Genomic DNA, 7,480 nt, shown 5'->3' on the forward strand with positions numbered 1-7,480 from the left:
GGGATTTGAAACCATCTTGTCGAGCTGGCCCAGACTTTCTCAAACAGAGATGGAGGAACGTTACATCAGCTTTCATTATATATCTATATATACATACATATAGACCCCTTTGTCAGGAACAGCAGGGTCCTCAGTGATGTTAATATGTCCTTAATATCCACAATCATGTACTGAATGCTCCTTGCCAATATTGGATCTAATCAGGAAATATTATGGTCGACATAGGAATCAGTATCCGAGTCAGTATCAGTGTGTAGTAACATTTTTGCGGGCCTGAGGGAAAAGAAGCATAGCCATGAACATCACATCTATTCTCTACGTCTGTGTCTGGGACACAGATTTATCCAACCTCACTCTGATATTATTGAAACTTTCACCCAGTCAGTTATTGGTGGTGCCAACAGGGCCACCATCATATGTCTGCATTCCTAATATAGTTTCCTCTTGGGAAAAACATTCAGCCACCGACATGTTGACACACATGTACCAAGTACCCACAGACACATCGGCTTATCGGGGATAGACCTACAGTAAATCTGTCAGAGGGACAGAGAGGATTTTTCAGCTCACAACCCAGCGCCAAAAGTACACAGTCTGGGAAATAATAAACTCTATAGTGATAGACTTGTAACGCTCTATAGATGTGCTGGTGAGGTGAGGAAGAAGCCCCGCCGCTGTAATGGCACACTTCTGTCCCGCTCAGAAACAAATAATTAATTACGCTGGCGGGGTAAGGACAGTGCCCAGGCACTAATGTCCACTTTTGCCAGCCTTTTGTGAGGAATTTATGCTGCCCAGGGTGCCCCCCCCCCCCCACCCACATGCCCTGCACCCTGCAGTGCCTGTGTTTGTGTGGAAGCATGGCGCACAGCATTCCGCTCGCTGCATGGTACCTCAGAATGCCGTCACTGGAGAAGAAGTCTTCTGTTCTTCTGCTACTCGCCTGTCTTCTGACTTCTGGCTCTGTAAGGGGGTGATGGCAGGCTACGGGAGTGGGCATCTAGGCGTACCCAGCGATCAGCACCCTCAGGAGCTAATGGTGTCCTGTCAGCCAGAAGCAGAGCCATTGAACTCACTAGAAGTTGGTCATACTTCTCTCCCCTAAGTTCCACGAAGCAGGGAGACTGTTGCCAGCAGCCTCCCTGAAAATAAGAAAAACTAACATAAGTCTTTTTAGAGAAACTCAGTAGAGCTCCCCTGTAGTGCATCCAGTCTCACTGGGCACAATTCTAAAACTGGAGTCTGGAGGAGGGGCATAGAGAGAGGAGACAGTTCACACCCTTTGAAAGTCTTAAAGTGCCCATGTCTCCTGCGGATCCCGTCTATACCCCATGGTTCTTAATGTGATCCCAGCATCCTCTAGGACGTATGAGAAAACAAATAACGCACACACGAGGAGGAGAGAACAAAGGAAGCTATAAGGAGGGGAGGGGAGGGGAGGGGGGGGGGGGGAGGTAATGTAGTAAAGGGATATTGGATAAACTACAACCTTATACATATTCATTAATGTACCAGTAGTTAGAAGTAGAAGAGCTCTAACAGAAACCACAAAGCTTATCTAAAGCCACACCACACTGGATATGCCCAATCTCATTTGATCTTTGAAGCAAAGCAGTATTGGACTTTGTTACTACCAAGCAGTCTCCCATCCATGTATTATCAGATTCTTTAGGTGTTTTTAAACTACCAACACCCTTTTCTTGGTACTGTACATTTAATTTTTACACATATTCTTTTATGTACCAGAAGTTAGAAGTAGAAGAGCTCTAACAGAAACCACGAGCTCATCTACAGCCACAGCACACTGGATTTGCCCAATCTCTCCTGATCATGGAAGCTGAGCAGTGTTGGTCCTGGTTTTAGTACTTGGATGGGAGACCACCAGGAAATACCAGGAGCTGTGTGTATTTTTACAATACCAACACCGTTCTCTTGATGCATTCCATTTTGAAACATTGGGGCAGATCTATTAAGCCTGGTGAACTGATAAAGTGCAAGGTGATAAAGTACCAGCCAGTCAGCTCCTAACTGTCATTTTTCAAACCCAGCCTGTGACATGGCAATTAGGAGCTGATTGGCTGGTACTTTATCACCATGCAAATTATCATTTCACCAGGTTTAATAAATCATCCGCTTATTCATTTATGTACGAGTAGTTAGAAGTAGAAGAACTCTAACAGAAACCACTAAGCTCATCTACAGCCACACCACACTGTATATGCCCAATATCACCTGATCTTAGGCCTGGTTTGTTCTTGGATGTGAGACCACCTGGGAATACCAGGTGCTGTAGGTAGTTTTATACTACCAACACCGTTCTCTTGATGCATTCTATTTTGAAACTTATTCATTGATGTAGAAGTTAGAAACAGCAAAAATCATCTACAGCCGCATCACACTGGATATGTCCAATCCAGTGGCGTAACTAGAAATTTTTCTCCCCCAAGCCAAAAAATTCTTCGGCGCCCCCCCCCCCCCCCCCTTCATGCTCCATAATTGGGAGCAAGAAAGGGATAAATATGCGCGCGCCTAAGGTGCGCGCGTCAAAAAAGGGGCGTGGTTTTGTTGGAGTGGGCGTGGTTTCGCATAAAGGGGCGTGGCATTGCAGGAAAAGACTACCTTATACCCCAGTTTTGCAACCTGCACGCCCATACGTTGGCCACCACAGGAAAGAAAAATAATCCTGATTCATGCCCCTTACATTATTTGTCATTTTTCCTCCTTATAGTAATGCCCAGTATACATTATGCCACATACTGCAATGGCCCTTAGACATTATGCCGCACACAATAATGCACGACACAATATGCACACACTGTAATGCCCCCGACACATTATGCCACACACCGTAATGTCTGTGACACATTATGCCACACACCGTAATGCCTGTGACACATTATGACAGGAATCGCAATGCCCGTTATACATTATGCTACACACTGCAATGCCCCTGATACATTATAGCACATACAATGTCTGTGACACATTATGACACACACCGCAATGTCCGTGATACATTATGCCACACACTGCAATGCCCGATACATTATAGCACATACAATGCCTGTGACACATTATGCCACACACTGCAATGACCTTGAGACATTATACCACAATGCCCGTGATATAGTATACCATACACCGTAATGCCTGTGACACATACCGCAATGCCCTGCCCGTTATACCCTATGCCACACATCGCAATGCCCGTTATGTATTATGCCACACTGCAATGACCCTGAGACATTATACCACATACCACAATGCCCGTGATATAGTATACCACACACCGTAATGCCTGACACATTATGACACACACCGCAATGTCCGTGATACATTATGCCACACACTGCAATGACCCTGAGACATTATACCACTTATCACAATGCCTGCGATATAGTATACCATACACCGTAATGCCTGCGACACATTATGACACACACCGCAATGTCCGTGATACATTATGCCACACACCGTAATGCCCATTACACATTAAGTCCTACAGTAAGGCTTCTAATTACTTTTCAATTACCTGCTCGTTGTCAGGGGTTTCATGCACTGGGTGTCATGCTCGTTGCCAGGGGTTTCATGCTCTTGGTTCCATGCACGGTGCCAGGGGTTTTCATGCTCAGGGTGTCATGCTCGTTGCCAGGGGTTTCATGCACTGGGTGTCATGCTCGTTGCCAGGTGTTTCATGCACTGGGTGTCATGCTCGTTGCCAGATGTTTCATGCACTGGGTGTCATGCTAGTTGCTAGGAGGTAGTCCTTGTTGCTAGGGCTGTGCTCCCAGTGCCACATATGTCCCCAGTGCCAGATATTCCCCCACGGTGCCAGGTACTTACATGCCCCAGTGCCAAATATAGTCGTCCCCCCCATGTGCCAGGTACACATATGCCCCCAGTGCCAGATATTCCCCCCCAGTGCCATATATGCCCCCAGTGCCAGATATTCCCCCCAGTGCCATATATGCCCCCCGTGCCATATATGCCCCCAGTGCCAGATACCCCCCCCCAGTGCCATATATGCCCCCAGTGCCAGATATTCCCCCCCAGTGCCATATATGCCCCAGTGCCAGATATCCCCCCCAGTGCCAGATATGCCCCCAGTGCCAGATATTCCCCCCAGTGCCAGAAATGCCCCAGTGCCAGATATTCCTCCCTCCCCCCCCCCGTGCCATATATGCCCCCAGTGCCAGATATTTACCCCCCCCCCCCCCGCCGTCGCTTTTTGGAGGGACACGGAGGGCACAGCTCGTCTCTCCTGTGTCCCTCCTGCTGCATCATCTCCAGCGGCCGCGGGTCTAATAGGGGGAAGTGCCGGTTCGTGAGCCAATTAGAGCTCACGGATGGCACTTCCCCCTATTAGACCCGCGGCCGCCGGAGATGATGCAGCAGGAGGGACACAGGGAGGCGCGCTGTGTGCCCTCCGTGTCCCTCCAAAAAGCGGCGGAGGGAAGGAGACTGCAGACTGACATGCGGACGCTCGTCCGCATGTCAGTCTGCTGTAAATCAGTGGCGCCCCCGCAGCCCCTCGCCCCCAAGCCACCGCGAGGACTGCGGGGGCAGTAGTTACGCCACTGGTCCAATCTCATCTGATGATGGAAGCTAAGCAGTGTTGTGCCTGGTTTGTTTTTGGATTTCAAGTCCTGACTTCTGGTTTGGCCACGGCACCTCGGATATTCACCAAGGTCATGGCCGTGATGACGACCCTTCACCATCAGAGAATCAGGATCCTGCCAAATCTGGACGACTTGCTGATCCTGGTGAACTCCCAAGAGGTTCTCCACAGTTATCTGGAACTGGCGGTCCAATTCCTAAAAGTCCACGGGTGGCTCATCAACTGAAAAAAGTCCTCGCTGGTCCCTGCTCGGAACATTGTGCACCTAGGGGCACTGCTGGACACACACAGCCAACAATTGTTTCTGTCTCCAGAGAAAGTCCTGAAAATTCAGGACAGTATCGTCCTCTCTCGCCCAAGAGTGTTGATACACACAGCGATGCAAGTACTAGACCTCATGGTGTCGGCTTTCGATATGGTAGAGTACGCTCAATTTCATTACCGCCCTCTGCAGAGGTTAATCCTCTCCAAGTGGGACGGCCTGCCTCATCGGATGATGTCTCAAATGATCTCCTTGACTCCGGAGGTTCGTCTGACACTGAGCTGGTGGCTACAGGACCAACAGTTGAGCAGGGGCCATCCCTTCTGGATCTCCAACTGTGTCCTCCTGACAATGGATGCCAGTCTTTTGGGCTGGGCCATGGTGTTGGAGCAACACTTTCTCCAGGGTCGGTGGACCAGGGAGGAATCTCTCCTCCTGATATACATTCTGGAATTGCAGGCAGTGTTCAATTAATTGACACTGGCCCTGCCTCTAGTACAGAACAGGCCTGTTCAAGTACAATCTGACAACGCCACCACGGTAGTGTACACAAATCATCAAGGCGGCACTCGAAACTGCATGGCAAAGCTGGAAGTATCAAAAATCCTCCGTTGGGTAGAAAGTCATCTGACAGCAATATCGGCAGTGTTCATTCCCGGAGTCCTCAACTAGGAAGCGGATTTCCTCAGTCGTCAGGACGTTCACGCTGGAGAGTGGAGAGGCCGCAGCAGAAATGTCTGCACTGGTGTCAGTAGGTGACTGAGGCAGGGATGACTGGGAGATAGTGGGTGACTGAAGCATGTATGAGTGGGAGATAGTGGGTGACTGAGGCCGGGGTGACTGGGAGATAGTGGGTGACAGGGAGATAGTGGGTTACTGAGGGAGGGGTGATAGGAAGGGGTTGGGTAAGTATGGGAAGAAAGTGGGTGACAGGTATAATAAATGACTAAGGCAGGGGTGATAGGGAGATAGTGGATGACTGTGGCAGGGGTGACAGGGACAGTAAGAGACTGAGGCAGGGGTGACAGGGATAGTGGCTGACTGAGGCAGGGGTGACTGGGAGATAGTGGGTGACTGAGGCAGGGTTGACAGGGATAGTGGGTGACTGAAGCAGGGGTGATAGGGTGACAGTGGGTGACTAAAGCAGGGGTGACTGGTATAGTGGGTGACTGAGGCAGGGATCGCAGATATAGTGGTTGACTGAGGCAGCGGTGACTGGGAGATAGTGGGTAACTGAGGCATGGGTGACAGGGAAAGTGTGTGACTCAGGCAGGGGTGATAGGGAGATAGTGGGCTGCATATCTCTGCCTCACTGCAGCAGCACATTCCTGCTTCAATGACAGCAGCACATCCCTACCTCACTTATAGCAGCACATCCCTGCCTCGCTGACAGCAGCACATCCCTGCCTCGCTGACAGCAGCACATCCCTGCCTCGCTGACAGCAGCACATCCCTGCTTCACTGACAGCAGCACATCCCTGCTTCGCTGACAGCAGCACATCCCTGCTTCGCTGACAGCAGCACATCCCTGCCTCGCTGACAGCAGCACATCCCTGTCTCGCTGACAGCAGCACAGCACTGCTTCGCTGACAGCAGCACATCACTGCTTCACTACCAGCAGCACATCCCTGCCTCACTGGCAGCAGCACATCCCTGCCTTACTGACAGCTGTATATAGGGCCTAATTCAGACCTGATCCCTGCTGTGCATATTCACACAACAGGAGATCAGGTCTGAAGTGCGTGTGTGCTGGTGCCGCAGTGCACCGGCACATGCCAGAGATGCGATCAGCATCTCTGCCCAGTGAGCGCCTCTGCCTGATTGACAGGCAGAGGCGGTCACTGGGCAGGAGGAGTCGGGCCAGCGGCGTTGTGCCGCCATTTTGGGGGCACAGTCAGGACAACGCAGACATGACCGGACCGTATGGGGGCGGGCCGTGACGGCTGCGTGACCCGGACAGCAACGGGCCTTATTTACTAAAATCTCAGATAAATTTTATGGCATTTATGTGCAGTCTAGTTTGCACAGTTGATAGAGTGTTGATCTTGCACTATCAATGTAAGCCTCACATAGGTTTGATACACATGTAAGTTTGTTTTTATTTTACTACATTGTGGTTTGTGGCTCTATACCATGTAATGCATGTATTTTAACAGTAGTCAAGTCTTCCAATGTGCTTGTTAGTGAAACCCAATAGATAGCTTTATTTTATTTTGTTTCTTCAAATATTGAATGCATATGTCTTATAACTTTTTTTTTTTCAATATACAGGTTGAGTATCTGTATATACATTTTTATTATAAGATTTTCAATGACACAAGTACATCCAAGTTGCAGATTATGGATTGTGAAGGACAAATCAACCATATAAACAATTTAAGCAATTTAAATTGCATGCAGGTAGTAGAATATCAAACTCCTTGGATGAGAGTTGGTCGTAATAAACTAGGATAGAAAAGAATAAAGTAGAAAATAAGATTTTAAACCTACCGGTAAATCTTTTTCTCGTAGTCCGTAGAGGATGCTGGGGACTCCGTAAGGACCATGGGGATAGACGGGCTCCACAGGAGACATGGGCACTTTAAGAAAGACTTTAGTTC

This window comes from Pseudophryne corroboree, unplaced genomic scaffold (genome assembly GCF_028390025.1).
Source record: "Pseudophryne corroboree isolate aPseCor3 unplaced genomic scaffold, aPseCor3.hap2 scaffold_1782, whole genome shotgun sequence".
NCBI lineage: Eukaryota > Metazoa > Chordata > Amphibia > Anura > Myobatrachidae > Pseudophryne > Pseudophryne corroboree.